Genomic DNA, 19093 nt, shown 5'->3' with positions numbered 1-19093 from the left:
TTGTGCAATGGTTTATTTAAAACCACTTCACTCACGCCGTGTTAAGTTGGGCGGACTTATTACTCATAATCGTTTTATTTACATAACAAAATTATCTGATACTAAATTCAACTGGCTAGCTATTTGTCAGTGCAGAAACTTATGAAACTTATACATACATGTATAATACACTATATTCTATTTGGTTTTAAACAGGAACTCCTGAATATTGTATCCACAAATTTGGCTTTCTGTGTGTCTCCCACCCACTAATGCTTACCTTCGTTCTTCCATGTTGAGATTATAAGACATTTTTTCTGAAGTGTTTGAACTTATGTCTTATTGTCGTAAAAAAGCGCTAAGTATAAGGTTAAAAGACTCACGCTACGAAGTACATAAAATAACTCTACTCTTCTTAGGCAATTTCTTGAATTATTATTTTTCTCTATGAGAACCCTACTAAGTCAAATATTTGTGTGTTTTTTGTCATAATTGTTTTGTATTTATGTAGGGTTGACTAAACGAAACGCCTTTTCCACGGTAGCATGCGCAAGCGATCCCGTGATGCTCCTCGTTAAGACGGAAAGGGTACCGCTGGTTATTTAGTGCGTATTCCGATGTTCGGGGCGCACTCGGTGCCTTGGACACCGGCGAGCCCCACATACCCCGCCACTATTCCCGTGGGGAAAAAGCGTTATGCGTTTTTCTAGCGTTAAAAAAAAGAAACTCAAACCTGCAAAGCAATACAAATATACTTCCAACTATTTCGAATATTAAGGTTTTTTTTTATTGGAGACGTTTCGTAAGAAGAGTTAAATAAAAGAAAACTAAACGCCAAACTCTTCAAAGGAGTTAAATCGATAACGGTTCACGAATTTTGTCGAAAACGCTGTAAAAATGTGTAATTAACCTCTCCACATGTGTCTAGAAAGACTCATTTCTATTAGAAGGTCATTGTTTTTTGCGCTGCTGTGATAATAGCAAAGTTAAGTGAGTAGGACAGTTAAATGAGTAATCTGTTATCGATGAAAATTTCTATTAAGATATTTCTGGAACTCGTAATGGTGATTGGTGTTGACTGTTAAGCAATTGATAAGCATCTAGAGCTAGTCGATGCAAAATAACACCAACCATTTACTAAAAAAAGTGACCATGCTTGTACTGCAATGTATAAGACTTCAGAATTTCTGGAAACTTGGACTTCCTATTTTTTCTTTCTTGATTAACTGATGTCTAAAATTTCAGGCGATTACCACCCACCTACTTTGGGTTGGGTGGAAATAAACTAAAAGCGTAACTCAATAATTATACATACGTTATTTTGATGATCTTAAGGCTCAATAAATGTGGCTCCTGTGTTTTATAAATTATAGTCGGATCACAGGAAATAATAACCTTCACCTATGCTTGATAGTAAATAAATATACCTTACTGATAATCCCCATAGAAGTTGTTTTGTATTTGTAAATATAACAAATTTCATGGCGATATAGTATAATAGTTATAGTTTTGTTGTAGCGCCATCTAACGGTGAGTTACATCAAATTGCATAGTAATAACAACATGAAAAAATACTAAAAAGTATTTTTTATGGTGATCGATTAAACAGTGTCCAAGTCTATTAATTCCATACATATATATCAACATCCATATGCTTACCAAATATTAAAATTAAAACGATTGTCTATCGCTTACAATTCAAAATGAACCCCTACAGCTGAAAATAAACCCATCCATTCCAATCAAAGGAGAAGTAAAGATAATTAAATACCTTTGACATTTTCGTGATCTCATTGATCTTGAATGGTATTCAATTTAACTTTGGAAGTAAAATAAAGTGAATATAAGTATTTATGTGGAATAGTGTTAATAATAAATAAACATATTCATCAAAAACAGTTGGTAGTGCGTAATATAACTGAGCTATTATAACATAATTTTGTTTAAGTTTACACCGTCTTCGATTGGAATAGAGTTTTATACTTAACAATGTACAACTTTTGAACGTGAAACTTGAGAAAGTGTTTGAGTATCGAAAAAGTAAACTATCGACGGTACTTGAATTCTTTTGCAACGCCAATCGATATATTCCTCCACATTGCGACACACTATTCGCAAATATTTTGGTAAAACCACGTCTCCTATAAATAATGATCAAGATCCGGGGTAGCGTCATTGAATAGAAATTAGTTTAACTTCAAATTTCGTGAAATAATACATTTTTTTATTAAGCTAAGCAATCGTCTCAAAAAGATTACATAATTTTATGACAAACTCACGTATAAGAAAAGAACGCTTAGTTTGAAAACCCGTTTTGAACGAAATAAATTACTTTAGAGAATTCATCATCACTCTAGATGAATTCGTGATTAGTGCTTATAGAATTAAAATGGTCGTAAATTGTAAGTCTAACTGTATTATTAAGTTAGTGAAAGTTAGTGATTACCTTTTTTTTTTAGAATATACTTAATTTAATATACAACGTTCTATTCATCCTATATTATTAAGAAAAAATATTTTTGTCAATTTTCCTATTTTTAGAAAAAAAAATCTTAAAAATATCTTAGGATAAAATCCTTATTAAATCTGGACACATTCTTATTATCCGTATGAAAATTGGATGGGCATATGTATATAAAACACCTAGCCATAACATGTCCATTTTTACTTTATTAGTGGGTCGTAAAATAATACCCTCTAAATGAAATTTTAAGTAAAGAAATCCCTATCAATCGCTTAGCTAAACTATTTGAACTAAATATGTACGCCACTCGGCAGCAACAAACCGTAAAATGCTGCCCCATCACTGTTTTGTAATGTCGCACTCCAAAAGCAACATTGGTGCGAAGGCGGGGACCGGTGTCGGGTCGTCAACCTTCTGATCAAAAATGTTTTAGACAGATGTTTTATATATATATTAATTTTTTGAAATATTTTTTTTTAGTGTGGTGTATATTTTATGTATGTTACATTATTTAGTAGCGTTAAATTTAATTTAGTAAAAAATAATTGTTATGTTTTTATATTAAATACATTTTTGGGTATTTACATATTATATAAATAAAAGTTGATTTTGCAACACAAAGTTGAATCTAATAATATGATTACACATTTGAAAATTTAACGTAACTACACTTTTAGAGTTCTAGTTCATATTTTGTAACATTCTCGTCCCATCGGGTATTTTATAATACAGTAATACCAATTAAGTTATCAATAGTGGCAGAAAGCAGCATAATAATTTCGTTTTGAGTTAAGACCTCGTGCGTTTTGATTAGTCGATTCTATGTCAATGACATGTGCTATTTTTAGTGTTTTTATATACTCAGACGGATGCAAAAATAAAATTGTAATTTGTACTGTTTGTTATTTTTATTTTTTACTCATGCTATTGCCAAAATAAAATGAATATATATTTAATAAATAATAATATCTTGGCTTAGTCAATAACCCTGCAACATACACATAATACATTTATTACACTTTATGGAAAAAACGCTGAACAATTCCAGCTTAGTAATCTTTTTTGTATTTTAAAGGTTTTTTTTGCGTACCCTAAATACGTAGTTTTTATAAAATTTACTCGTTTAAATAATATTAAAAATGTTATTGTCTTCTCCAACAAACACGTTGAGTCGGTTCACTCGCATTTAACTGGCACTAACCGTCGATCGGCACACCTTACGGCTCTGTTCGCCTTGGATAAATGTAGTGGCGCCCAGCGCGGCGAGAAGTGTGGCAACGTCGCATATTTGTACGTATCGGGCCAATTCGGAGGTACCTACATAGATAGTCGTTATTACGCGGTACTGAATGTGTTTGTATAGTGTAGACTTATATTGAATGATTATTCATAATGATCAAACGTTTTAAAATATTTTACGTATTTATTTGGCGTACTTTGCACATTAACGATTAAAATTAGATATTTTAAATAAGCAAAGATGTTTTTAAAATAAAAAATACTATATTCTTTATTGAACGGATACATTTAAGTATTTTAGTAACTTATAAAAACACTAACACCATTTTTTATTGTACCATATATTATAATTTTGTGATGAATATATTGATTTTAAATTTGTGACAGCTAATCCAACGATGTTCAATATTTTATTTTAAATATAAGCCTATTACAATTGCCAATACAGTTAAATAAATTTGTTATTTTATTACATATTATATTTTAATATACCACTATTTTTGCTTAATATATGGCAAATGAGATATATGGCATTACTAAGATATACACGAACTTATATTAAATCTAATATACAATTTTATTTATATATATAGAGCATAATTGAAGCACAATACATTTGATATATGAGAATGCGATGTTGTAACGTTATTATGCAACTTTCGCGTGGTGACACTGAGGGCACCACCCCGTGCAGTATGGCCCATCCCCACCGCGGCCCTGCTCTATCGACCTGCGCGAGCAACCCGGACCGCCGCAGGCTTGGCGACCGACCCGACCGGATTGAACCCCTATCCCCTCACCCCTGTTGCGCGCTGGCGGCGATGGCCTGTTTTATAAAATCGACTCTTGGGCGCCGCGCTATTGTACCTTTCTATGTTATAAATATACCCACAATATAAATTATGGCTTGAAATTAAATGTAATTACATGGTTCTTGGAGTTTCCTTGCACTTCTCATTTATTAATCGTGTATGTATTAGGCAAATTTACTGAGTTTACTTCTATTAATATCTGTCTGACGTGATGCAATAATTAAGTAAGCTAAAATTTTTATGGCGGTATAATTGAGCTTTTTTCTTTATAATAATTAATTCCGTTTAATTTACGAGGAGATAACATTATCAACGTGTAGGTGGTTGCTCAAATCTGATAAAAATCTACTACGTTAGCTAAATTAACCCTGTATAAATCACATTTAGATAATAGATTTGGAATATCTATGAAAATTTTCTTTTCTTCCACTTATTGCTGTGAAGTTGTTCATATCAGTTATCCTAAAATATTTATTTATTCTTTAGCCCTCCTTTCAAGGTAAGCACAAGAAGTTATTAAAAAATTAGTCAGTCTATAATTACAAAACATTACATTTTTTTCGTAGACAGTTGAAATTCTTCATACGTAACATAATTATTTTTTTATTAAATATTTTTCCTAAGAATTTTTTTATCGAACATGCAGACAAATATTGATTAGTTTTTACGTTAATAATCACAATATGTTTGTCTACAACTTATGTATAATATTTTATTATAAACTAATCTTATTTATTTAGCTACGTATGTCAGAATTTATCTAAAAATATAGTGAGACAGGTTGATTATTTAATACACGGGCTCATTTCTTATCTTATGAGGTGTGATAATGTCAGACGACACAGAAGCTTGTTCATAAAAATACAATATTTACTTGCAATAAATTTATATATATATATAAATATATGTTTTCATGTTTCAAGCTATTTTTTTATTAATTGAAGATTATGGTTATTCCTATATTATTGAATATTTTTTGACACAACTTTTATACGAAACTAACGATTAAAAATATTTTTTTTTTATTTTGGATAAATTACATTTATTTATAAACACTACCTAAGTGTCTCTTCGATCACAAAACAGTAAATCTATTTATACTTTAGACACGTTTTATTTTGTTACTTTATTCTATTTTTTTTTATTTAATATATAAATAAAAAGAACATAAGAAGTATTCTATTTTAAAACTTAAAATTCTATGAAAATGTACCGTAGCTACCTATGGCACGTTATTCTTTGGTGAAAGTTAAAATACCTAGGCTTGTACATTTGAGGTCAATAAACTCTTTATTCCAATACACAAAAACAAAATGTATTTGACGTAATAATTTTTTACCTAATTGATCACATTTATTTGATGACATTTGTTTACACAACTTTCGTTTTTATTAATATTCGAATCTTCATTTCAATTATTACTAATAGATAATTACAATTTTTGTACAAGATACGTATACATATACATAGATATATATACGTATAATAATTAAGCACGAGTTTTAGTTCATAGGTTTATGAGATAGTGAATATATTACGTTCCGAGATTTTTCGTACATTACACAACATACAACATTAGCAAAAAAAATTGTAAAATAGAATATGCTTTATTGAACACCACATTGAGTTACAGAAACATACAGTTATAAAAACAAGCATAAACTATTAATGTACAAAAGTAATATAGACCCTATACAAAGATGAGAATTTTCCTTTTCGTGATATTACATTATTATATATTTCATATTTTTTTAATATCGTGACTGGACTTACATTTCTCATTAGGACCTTTAAATCGATACAGAAGATGGAAATAATCACGAACAATTAGCAAAGCCAATAGAGATATATATGTAGATGAATGAAAATATGTTTTTTAAGAAAGCCTTTTACCATCATCGAATGAATGATCGAAATCTAAAAATAAAATATGAGATATGTGGACTAAATATGTGTATAATAGTTAATAAAACTCTATTAACAATATTTTGTAACAACCAAAAATAAAAGAATTTTTAAACTAAAACTATCTTACGCAGTCACTAATACTACTGGCAGGTGTAGTATTGTATGTATGTATCTAATACTGCATATATATATATATATTGTATGTGCATTTTATGTATCTTCACTTGTCGAGATCATTGTAACGGTAACTCGTCCGTGTTACTTTAGTATGCGAATGAACGGTGCACTAATGATTCATTGCAACTGTTTTTAAAAATATAAGCACTACAATTTATTTTATAACCTACTTAAAATACGAAAATTACAAATTATTTAATACTGTTTAATAAAACGAATTATCATCATTCTATATAAGTTATTATTCTGCAGTATTTTATGACCTACCCGTCAAAATGAAATATAGTTTCAAATCATGAATAAATCAATACACTGCAGTGAAATCGTTCAAACTTAAACAAGTTATATTATTATTTATAATGCTAATACAGGAAAATGTGTATACCAAACCAGGTTGTATGTAGTCAGCATAACAAAGTAAAGTAGTTATTCAGAAAGTAGACTGACGTCATCAAGCCGGTATCTGCCCTTCCCCCCACCCTCATACCCTCGCATCCTGCTGTTCGGTTCGCTTCGCGCTATCATCGTCGCACTACTACCACTGCCTATGCCTTTATACACAGACGCAGCAAGTTGGTTTCACACGGAAACGGGCACAGCGGGCGCGGCCATGTTGTAAGAGTAAACTTGGCAACGTCGCACTAGACATCGACCGATTTAATCACTCGCCGCTGTTAAGTTTCTCGTTATCTATCCATATAACGTATTATTTCTATAAAATTAAGTTGTAATCGTTTAGCGTATATGACATATTACAAAATAATGTTACAGAGTAATTGTTTAGTTATTCTTTCAAAGTATGATCGTTTACATGCATTTGTTACTACTTCACTAAATATTATGAGTAAAACTTTTTTTTAAATTAATTATAATTAATTAGTGAAATAAAATTCTGCTAGGAATAATACGCACTTGAAAGTTACCATATAAAGAACATATTATTTTTGTATAGATAGCACTAGTCTTTAAATTGTTTGCTTTCTTTAATAAGGCGTCTAATAATTTAACTGTTTACATAAAATAGTTCTGCGTAATTCAGACAAAATTCTAAACCTAAGAACGTTTTAGTATGTTCTTGTGATTCACGTTCTATATTTATATTGCCACAAACAAAGATAAAAACTTCTTTCAAAGACAAACGACGAATGACGAGCTATAAAGAAGTATAATGAAATATGTAGTAAAGCAAGTCTGACGGAGTGGCAACAGCGCTTGTTGTTCGATACCACATTCAAAGCGGCAACGGCGCATTTTTTTGTAGTTTCGCCGCGTCATGACGACGCACGCTGCCCGCTGCGGCGCGTTCGCGTTCAGAGAGGGCGCCCAGTTAGACGTGTTCAATTGTTCATATCAATTATGTTGTCTCCTTTGGTTTACAATTATTTTATTTATTAATAAAATTATATGTTTTGTGTCTTAACATACATCTCTAAATTCTAAAATAAAAATCTACTGCTAATTTTCTCATTGATATTATATTCGAGTGAAATGACTCTTGTTATTTAGGTATGAAAATTACAATCCGTCTAGTTCAGCGGTACTCAAACTGCGGCTGGCCGGACTTTTGTGGTTGGCTCACCTGGTGTCACTTTATTTTCAACTATTTTAAATTTCAAAGGTTTTTATTAACGTCTAAATAATTTTAATTAAACAACTGCTTCATCAATCATTACTTATAGATTTTCGTTTGCGGGTCTAGGTTAAGTATCGCTGGTCAATTTTTGTAATCATAATAGTAGTTTCCTTTTAAATCATTATATTGCACTATTTTTCAAGACAAGTAAGCTTAGGTTAGTAATAGGTTATAGACTGTAGATAAAAATAACTTTACTCATGTTCGTAGATCACTTATAAGTCGCCGCTTTAGAAAAAATGTATGTATTTTTTTATCTTTACTTAGTTGTTTTAGCTTTGAACAAAAGTTACTATTAACCAAGTTCAATATTTTTACTTTTGTCAAAAACACCTAAAGATGAGTTTGACTGCGTAGATATTGAACGGGCCAAAGGGTACTGTTGGAACAAAATATAATAGCGTACTAACATACTATTTATAACCTAGTCCGATTTTAGAACTAAAAGTTATCACGAGCATGAACTTTTCTATTGGTAATGTTAAGAACAACGATGATTTTGCTGTATATATTAGGTCCTTACATATGAAATTGGCGTTTTGTACGGAAGGAATATAGTCATTCTTTTTTTTATTTAATTTATATTTAATTATCCGTCACCGTTGTTATCTATGCACTTTTGCCATCTCGTAGGTAAATCATTGATCCCTTTACTAAAAAAAACCATGGGGGCGATAATCAATAAACTTGTTTTGAAAGTTTTGTAAGTTCGATTCACTCAATTCATGAGGTACCCATCGTTCAAGTTTTTTTACTTTCTCGATTTGCTTCAAGTGGATTAATACAGTTTTATCACTTACCCCGAAGCCTGCAGCTACCTCTGAAGTGCTTTGTGATGGATCCGCTTCCACAATACAATAGCCTTTAATTCTTCATTTTCCATTTTGGTCTCCGGCCGTCCACGGGGTTGGTTCTGAAGGTCGAAATTTCCAGAACGAAAAGGTTGAAACCAAAAACGTACCGTGCTTTCTTTTGCGACACCAGCGCCGTACACATCATTAATCCTTCGAGCTGTTTCTGCAGCACTGGTGCCACGGTAGAACTCGTACTCATAAATATGCCGATATTTCATGTTTTCCATTGCGCGGTAATAAGCGACGCCAAAAAAAAATATACAGGAAAAAACAAATGAATGACTGTTTTCAAAACTCAAATATACCAGCTAAATGAATTTATAAATTCAAATTTGGAATTCTTAATCAAAGAGGAAATATTTCAGATCAAAGTGTCAGTACGACAAAACGCTAATTTCATATGTAAGGACCTAATATATACTTTTAATTAGTTATTGTACTAGCAGCCCGTCGTTCGTACGGGTAAAACAAGGATTTTAACTCTTCTATTTTTTATCAATAAGATACCATTTTACCCTCATCCCTCCCTCTGTGGCACACCGCTGATGATACAAAGCAAAATCGCCATGCTGGGGATGGACGTTCGCTGCGACCTTAGTCCAAGGGATTACATCGAGGCTATTATAAAAACAGCTTCACGAAAACTCGGAGTTCTGAACAAGGTGCGGCGTTTTTTCACGCCACAACAACTGTGCCTGTTATACAAAACACAGGTACGGTCTTGCGTTGAATATTGCTCGCACCTTTGGGATGGCTCCGCTAAGTACCTAATGGAGGCCTTGGACCGGTTGCAGCGACGTGCAGTACGCAATATTGGCGACGTAAAGGTCACAAACACCCTTGAACCTTTACAATTGCGTCGCGAGATAGCAGCACTGAGCGCTTTCTATCGTCTGTATCACGGCGAGTGCTCTGAGGAATTATTCTCTCTAATTCCTGCTTCCCCCTTCCTTCTTAAGTCCACGCGAGCTGGTTCTCGATGTCACCGCCTAACTGTGACATCAATTCCATCGCGCACAAAGAAATTTGGCAACTCCTTTCTTTGTCGCACTACCAAAAAATGGAATTCCTTACCAGCTCACGTGTTCCCCTCCTCTTACAACCGGCCTTCAAACGAGGCGTGAAGAGGCATCTTGCGGGTCGGCAAGAGGAGGACGGCTAGTACAGAACATTCTTCCCGACTGTACTGGCCGTCGTCGCGTTTGGACTCTACTACCACTTACCATCAGGTGGAGTAGAGTCATTTGCCATCCCGGGGCATAAATATATATATATATATATATATTCGCCCATCATCGATCGCCGAAAGGCGATTAGCCTCTACTGTGCTAAAGAGTGCACAGTGCATGGCACAACTAATCCCGTAGTTTTGCACGCGTTTATTTTAATAGGTACCTCGTTATATTAGTAACTAGTGATTCTTGATTGATTAGTGATTATTTTTTAAAACATACTAAATGTTTCTTATTTTTATTAGGATTCATGCTTTGTAAAAATTAAATTAAACTAAAGTTGTCGTCCTTTTTTAAAAAATATATCCTTACCACGAGTTATGTGAAAATATAGTAATATCCTGTCGCTTTCTTATCTGTAGACATTTTGAAAACGAAAGATCATAATTTTCTGTTTAGATTAATGCTTGGTTCACACAGTGCGAGCTAGCGGGCGAGTTGGCCTACGCAATACTTGCAGTGCAGGAAATGGCCCCGTGTCAACGTATTATCATATGGTTTTAGAGCTAGTAAGCATTTCGGTATATGATTTGATCATGTTTCATATCTGGTAGCATATCGCACGTAACCTACACATCACCCGTATAGTTCGGATACGTACAAAAGTAGCTCGCTAGTTATGTAAACAGCTAAGACAAGCCGAGCTACTGTCAGGCGAGTACAGAACGCGAGCAGCTGTCTTGCCAGCAGCTTGCACTGTGCAAATCAAGCTTAAATCTTAAAGTGCATCGTTTTGTTACGCTGTAGCCTAACCTGAGTTAGATCGCAATACTGTATTTACCTATATGAAAAAAAAACCACACTGACTCCGCGTACATATAGCATATACCGGAGATCATAATTTTATCTTTTTTTAATAAAAAATAATATGCTGTCTACTTAAGGTCAATATTACTGTTGAACAGAAAAAAATAGTACATGAATCCTATCACAAAATAACGAGCATATATTAAGTTATTTTATTTTTTAAATGTTGGGAACACAAAATTGATTTGCATTTTCTCTATGAAGCTTTGACTGCCTCGTTGGTCTAGTGGCTTGATATAAGGCCGCAGACCCGTAGGTCCTGGGTTCAATTCCCAGGTCGGGCCAATAAAAAGTTATTGGGTTTTTCTGTCAGAAAAATTCTCAGTAGCAGCCCGGAGTCTGAAAGTTAGAAGTGTGTACACTCCCGTGCCTCGGAAAGCACGTAAAGCCGTTGGTCCTGCACCTGAACTCTTTCCGGTCGAGTCGGATTGCCGTCCCATCGGATTATGAGAGCTAGGGAATAGAGAGTGCACCTGTGTTTGCGGACACATTTGTGCACTATAATATCTCCTGCGTAGTTGGCTAATCTCTCTTGAGATTTGCCGCCGTGGCCGAAATCGGTCTGGAGGACATTATTATTATGAAGCTTTAAAGTATTATGAAGATATTTATAAAGTATAAATAAATTAAAGACGTGTAATATTATCGTGTACATACAAATAGTGATACCGACAGCAGTGCCAATAGGATAGGCGATTTTGTTAATGAGAAGTAAAAGTGTTGTTCGGCGTCTGCGCGACTGCGGGGCTGAATATTAGTTAATCTTTTTAAATTACTTTAATATTTTTTGTGGTTAATAAAGTTTTTAAATACAAAAATAATTTGAACAAAATATAATAAAATTTACAAAATATTTTTGTATAGATAATAGATGAAGATGAAGTAGTATTTCCGAGAAGTAGTAGTAATTGTATAGATTATAGTCAAGTGTTTTATTTTTTTCTAATTTTAACGTCAAATCCGGTTTGTTAATTAAAAACAAGTTGTTGCCAAACAATATTATAGAATGAATATAAACGGAAAGTGCCAAATACGGAAATATATTTTGTTAAATCAAATTCAATAGACATGATGACAGTATTAAAGAATTAAAAAATAAATGATTTTAGTAAAGAAACTATTTTAAAAGGATTCTAAAAGATAATCTCATTTTAATATACATATTGAGATGAATAAGATTTTTAATAAAACAAAAGTATAAAATTCTGTAATCGGCCATTTTATTTGAAACACCAATCAGAGCGAATGACGTCACGCATCAGTATCTATAACCCTTTCTCTTGAACAGTTGTTGTGTTTACGCGTTTCGTTTAATTTTGCATCATTTAATTAGTTGAGTCGTTGGTTATTCGGGGTTTTGTTAAGGCAAATTCCTCTAATTTGCCCAGGATTGATTTGTTGATGTTAGGAGAGTTTCTTTCATCAAATAAAGGCTTTTGTTCATATGAATTTCGAAATGTGAAAACTTCCTTGTAAGTACATTTTTATTTATCTTTAGTGTTATCATAGGTTTTTTTCTGTTACCTATATAGTATTACTCGCAGATGAAGAGTCCTTATATTGTTACCAGTAAGAATTTTTAAGACAATATTTCATTTAGCTCCACTAGTACTGAATTTGTGAATTTACCTATTTACGAATACTACTATAAATCTAAATGTATCATAAATATATAATAAATCTTTATGAATCTCTGCCTCTATATATTTGCGTTAAGCCACTTATTTCTCACAATTTTCTTGTTTGGAACATACACAAACAATTTGTTAGATGTTGAAATTGATGTATTTTTACACAGAGGGACCGCATACCACTTGTTTTTAAATTTGGAATTCATTTTCAACCTTAGGAAATACGCAATATTTTCTGATTTTCTTCGTTGAGTATAGACACAATATAACGTTTACTGTCGTTTACTGTGGCGTGACGTCACGTGCAGGCGCCATAACACCTGCGGGTGTTTTCGAGAAATTCAAAATAGGTAAATGAAAATGCAATTATTTGCGTAAACAGTTAGTTTATTACTGAAATAAAATGATTTTCAGTAATAGTAGACATATACCTACATTATAGAATGTTATTTCAAAATCAGTCATCATGCCTATTGTCAGCCAGGATTTAGTTTCATTTATGTTTTTATTTTTAGTACTAATTTGTGAAATATATATGTCGTAAATAGTTTTGGACTGTCTCGTTGGTCTAGTGGTTAGATATAACGCCGCAGATCCTAAGGTCTTGGTTTCAAATACCAGGTCGAGCCAATAAAAAGTTATTGGTTTTCTATCGAAGAATGTCAGTAGCAGCACGGTGTGGGGAAGTTGGAAGTGTGTACTCTCCCGTGCCTCTCCCGTGCCTCTCCCGTGCCTCGCAAAGCACGTAAAGCCGTTGATCTTGAGCTTGAACTTGGCTAGTCTCGCTTGAAATCGGTCAGGAGAACATCAATTAATAATTACAAATAAATCATTTTGGAGTCGTTTTTGAAGTTGTAGTGTAGGCTAATCAGCTTGGAGACGTTTTGGTGTTTGTAGTAATGTAATACATACAGCGACTAAATTCAGAATAAACCATATATAAATAATTGATAGATATTTAATTCAAAGTGTTATTGAAAAGTGTTACATGTTTAAGATTGTCCAATTAAAATTTGATTCTTATTGTAATTTGTTAAATATCGCTATTCAATGTTAGTCCTGATTACCATGAAAAAAAATAATATAATTATTTAAAGTGAATTTTATTTCTAGAAAACAGCAAATGATTGACCGACATTTTGAAATATTGAACATTCTTCGATTATGCTTAAGCCTCAGTTATATCATACATATGAACTGATTCTGCAAAATAAGGCAAGGTTTGTAGAGTATAAGATTGACGAAATCTTACAACAGCATGATCATACTCTACTTCGATTATACCGCCATACCACCCTGAATTCGATCCTGTTGAAAATATATGAGCGATAGAAAGAATTTACGTTGCAAAATTTGTTACATTGAATATGAATGTTATAATTACATTAGCTGAAAAAAATTTAACTGCTAATAACTTCGAAGGTATGGAGAAAGTTTGTCGACATGTTGTTGAAGGGAAAAAGAAGTTTCAGAGCGCAGACGAGGCTTTAGATACAATATCAGAACTAATTATCATTACTGTAAATGATACATTTGATGAAAGCGAGGATTAGATAGACTACGAAATGCCTTAAGTTATTTAATTAGTTTAAGTTACAAAATTTGTTATTAAAAATACGTTATATGTATAAAGCACCGAAAAAATTTGGATAAAAATATATAGATAAATTAATTTTATTCATTTTATCGTCAGCAGATAAATAAATAAATTATCTGCTGACGGTGCACTAGAAGTGCCAACGCATAAATATGTGTAGGCTGTAGTTATGCTAGACTGTTGACACACCGTGAATAAGGCTGAAAAAAAAATCAGTTTGCGCTAGCTTCCATTTGGCTCGAATTCTCGCATAAGCAGAGTTTGAAGTGTCATTTTTTTATTTTGTTTATTTTCGCTGGAAAAACGCATTAACGCCTTACTCCCACATGGGGTGTAAGACTCGTGCCTTCTAAAAAATCAACTGTACCCACTCCGTCTCCTCGAAGGGCCGTCACAAGATCGCTTGCGCATCCTTCCGTGACGCCCTGACAATTGGCCCATTTAAGCGGGCCTCCACTCTTACGGGGGTTCCCGGGGTACAGATAACCCCCCTAAATTCAGCGGCGTTTAAGGCGGAGGAAGAAGGTGCGCATAGCGTCGGCGCCTCCCCCCCGATCTTCTTTGGTGGAGCGGGTCCTTCATCTGTGACATGACACTCTCACGGAAAGTGACCATTTCCATCTAGCAGCGAGAAGTCTTCGCTGACTATCGTCGTCAGGAAATGTCTCTGAGGCAGCACACTTCGTCAGGGTGTGGTGCAGTGTCCAGTGGCTCACCACACTCATGACAGGAGGGTAATACTTCCCGCCTCGCTATCCTGTGCGGGTACTCACCGAAACGGTCATGTCCGGTAAGCACCTGCGTTAGCATATCCATTTGTCTCGTCGCTTCGTCCTCCTCTCATCTGTAAATCAGGGCTCGGTAGGCTAGAGCCCTGACTTGACCCACTTCCGCCAATCCTGGACGACAGCCGCTCGTCCTGGCGTTAATTCGGAACCGGTACACTTCCGCGAGCGCCTCTGCTTGAAGTTCCCAGGGCGGATCACTCGCGAGAAGAGTCGTCGCCGTCCACGACACAGTACGGTAACCTCATATCGCTTTCACCGCTATGACTATCTGGGGTCACCGCAAAAGGCCCTATTACGAGCGGTAAGAGCGTCCACCCATATGGGTGCACCACACAGTGCCATGGAGCGCACCACACCGGCGTTTAGGCGCCTGTATCTGGTGATTTCAGCCCTCCCACATTAGGTCGGAGCCGGCCAAAGGCGGCAGCGGCATTGACGAGCTTTGGGCCCAGCTGGAAAAATCGATCGAGCTTGGGCAACACGCCCAAGCTCGATCTTACGTCCAGGAGACGGTGATACACGCCCACGAGAGGGGACGTACCGACGTGGACCGTGGAATAAGAGGGCCTCCGTTTTAGAGATGAAGACCTTCAAGCCCAACTTACCTATCCGGTTGACCGTTAGCGACGTTCTTATTTCAGCCAGGAAGGCCGGTTTCTGGAAATTCCGCCCTGTCGCCCCACCCCAAAACACCCCCATTCCGAGAAAGACGGATACCCGTTATAGCCAGTCAAAGCCAACGTTCCCCGGAATTGGGCCGAGAACAGACCCCTGTGGAACAACCAACTGATCCATTACCTAGAAGATCACTGTCTAATTAATGATCGTCAGTACGGTTTTCGACCAAAACGGTCCACAGGTGATCTTCTAGCGTACGTAACACACCTCTGGGGTGAAGCTATCGACAAGCATGGAGAATCGTTGGCTGTCAGCCTCGATATCTCCAAGGCTTTCGACAGGGTCTGGCACAGAAGTCTTCTCTCCAAGGTACCGGCATATGGTCTGCCTGCTCAGCTATGCACCTGGATTGCCAGCTTCCTACACAAGCGTAGCCTTCGTGTTTTAGTAGATGGTTGCGCTTCACAATTCTATGTAGTGAATGCTGGGGTCCCCCAGGGATCTGTGCTATCTCCCACACTCTTTCTTTTGCATATCAATGATATGCTCTCCCTTGGGAACATACATTGCTATGCAGATGATAGTACAGTGCATGGTGGATACCACGGACGCGCAGTGGCTGGGCGGGCGGAAACTGAGGAGAGGCGGGAGAATCTTGTCATTGAACTCGATAGGACGTTAGATCTCATCGCCAAATGGGGCTCTGATAATCTTGTTGAGTTTAATGCCAAGAAAACACAGGTATGCGCTCTCACGGCGAAAAAGTCAACATTTTCCCCTCTTCCCTCCCTCTGTGGTACTCCGCTGGTGATGCAAAGCAAAATCGCCATGCTGGGGATTGACGTTCGCTGCGACCTTAGTCCAAGGGATTACATCGAGGCTGTTATAAAAACAGCTTCACGGAAACTCGGAGTTCTGAACAAGGTGCGGCGCTTTTTCACGCCACAACAACTGTGCCTGCTGTACAAAACACAGGTACGGTCTTGCGTGGAATATTGCTCGCACCTTTGGGATGGCTCCGCTAAGTACCTACTTGAGGCCTTGGACCGGTTGCAGCGACGTGCCGTACGCATTATTGGCGACGTAAAGGTCACAAACACCCTTGAACCTTTACAATTGCGTCGTGAGATAGCAGCACTGAGCGCTTTCTATCGACTGTATCACGGCGAGTGCTCTGAGGAATTATTCTCTCTAATTCCTGCTTCCCCCTTCCTTCTTAAGTCCACGCGGGCTGGTTCTCGATGTCACCGCCTAACTGTGACATCAATTCCATCGCGAACAAAGAAATTTGGCAACTCCTTTCTTTGTCGCACTTCCAAAAAATGGAATTCCTTACCAGCTCACGTATTCCCCTCCTCTTACAACCCGGGTTCCTTCAAACGAGGCGTGAAGAGGCATCTTGCGGGCCGGCAAGGCGAAGGCGGCTAGTGCAGAACGTTTTTCCCGTCTGTACTGGCCGTCGTCGCGTTTGGACTCTACTACCACTTACCATCAGGTGGAGTAGAGTCATTTGCCCTCCCGGCGATATAAAAAAAAAAAAAAAAAACGTCGCAGGCTTACCCGACGCCGGACAATTCGCCCATCGCCCCTCTCCCAGAGGACCACCTGATCCTGGAGGTATACTCCCAACAGCTTCCTGAGAAAGGAAGGCGCCGAAGCGGCACTTCAATGTTACGAGAATATTAAGAACTTACTAAATTTAACATTTTTTGTAATGTCATAAAAACCAAAAAAAGTAAATATAAATGATGTATATATATGATGATCTGGCATTGAAGACATTCATAATTAAAAATTACATTTAATATGTGTATTATGAAAAACCTAGAAATAAAAATAAATATTCACAATATATTATACTACATATGCAAAAAGTCTCCAAGCTTATTTGATATAATATTAATTAGTCAAATAATATAGTATCGGACGATAAAATTTGAATAAAAAAACATGGCAACACTTAGTTCAATTTACAAGTCTTGCTTTATTTATGTTCAAGAGTAAGACGGAAAATACCTTACAATTTATTATCGATTTTTTTTACGTCTATCGATATCTATCATAAATATTTTTAATTTTGTGTAATTATGACAAAATATTCACTGGATCATTTATTACTCCAACGACTTATTCTTAATTATTTTAATTTTTTATTACGATTTAAATTTGAATGTAATGTCAATTTAAGGTCAAAATTATTGTTTTAACTTTCCTCCTACTATTGGAATAAATTATAGATTGTAAAAACTTCTTAAAGTGTTGTTGAATATGTTGTTTATTGTTAAAATGTCTTCTTAGTTTGTTTTTAACGATTAGTCGTAATTAAAAAGTTATTAAAAAAAAAGATATGGTCATCCATAGATTTCTTCTCAAAATTTTGTATTTGGTTTTCGTCAGTTTTATGACATTTTGATTTAATTCAATTTTGTGCTAGTTGTGTACCTGAAGCAAATCGCCTCTAAACTCATATGATATTCTACCACTAAATATAGTATTGTTGCGTTCCGGTTTGAAGGGTGAATGAGCTAGTGTAACTACACGCACAAGGGTCATAATAATTTCTTTCCCAAGGTTGGTCGGATTGACGATGTAAGGAATTATTAATATTAATGGTCACCACATTTCTTAAAACATCGCCTATGTCTATAGGCGATGTGAGAAAGGTGGTGACCACTTTACATCAGGTGGCCTATTTACCCGTCCGCCTACTAATACCATTAAAAAGGGCCTCAAAACAATAAACGACGTCCACTGATTCGTGATTTCTTCAAAAAATGCCTCTGCAAAGCGGTTAAAAACTCAAAGAAAAGAGATAATCAATATATGATGATGCCAGGATGTAATAGTACGTTGGATAGGTATTTTTAAGCTGAACAAAAGTTACTATACAGCTAAGTTCCAAATCTTAGTCTTACATGAATACATCATTCACGTCGCTATTGGAGGTGAAAATCAAAATTTGCATCCTCCTTTGTGTAAAAGTTTTGAAACCTCAGCTAAAATTTAGAATCTGGAACGTACTTTTTAAACATCACGGGCACATCTAAAAGCGGTCAATAACATGTTCAAAAGATTAAAACCTTACCAGTAACAGCCTGTGAATGTCCCACTGCTGGGCTAAGACCTCCTCTCCCTTTTTTGAGAAGGTTTTGGAGCTGCTCCAATGGTTGTTGCTGGAATACACATGTGGCAGAATTTCAGTGAAATTAGACACATGTAGGTTTCCTCACGATGTTTTCCTTTACCGTCGAGCACGAAATGAATTATAATCACAAATTAAGCACATGAAAATTCAGTGGTGCTTGTCCGGGTTTGAACCACGATCATTGGTTAAGATTCACGCGTGCTTACCAC

General features: G+C 35.5%; 1 protein-coding gene across 5 annotated transcripts in view; it reads left to right on the top strand.

Moving 5' to 3' along the window:
- LOC126771551 (protein split ends) overlaps window positions 1-19093 on the top strand; it is a 98698-nt gene that overhangs the window by 6578 nt on the left and 73027 nt on the right. The window lies entirely within an intron of this gene.

Source organism: Nymphalis io, chromosome 11 (genome assembly GCF_905147045.1).
Source record: "Nymphalis io chromosome 11, ilAglIoxx1.1, whole genome shotgun sequence".
NCBI classification, from domain to species: Eukaryota; Metazoa; Arthropoda; class Insecta; order Lepidoptera; family Nymphalidae; genus Nymphalis; species Nymphalis io.
Note: the sequence above shows the minus strand (reverse complement) of the source record. Positions and strands in the feature narration are given on the sequence as shown.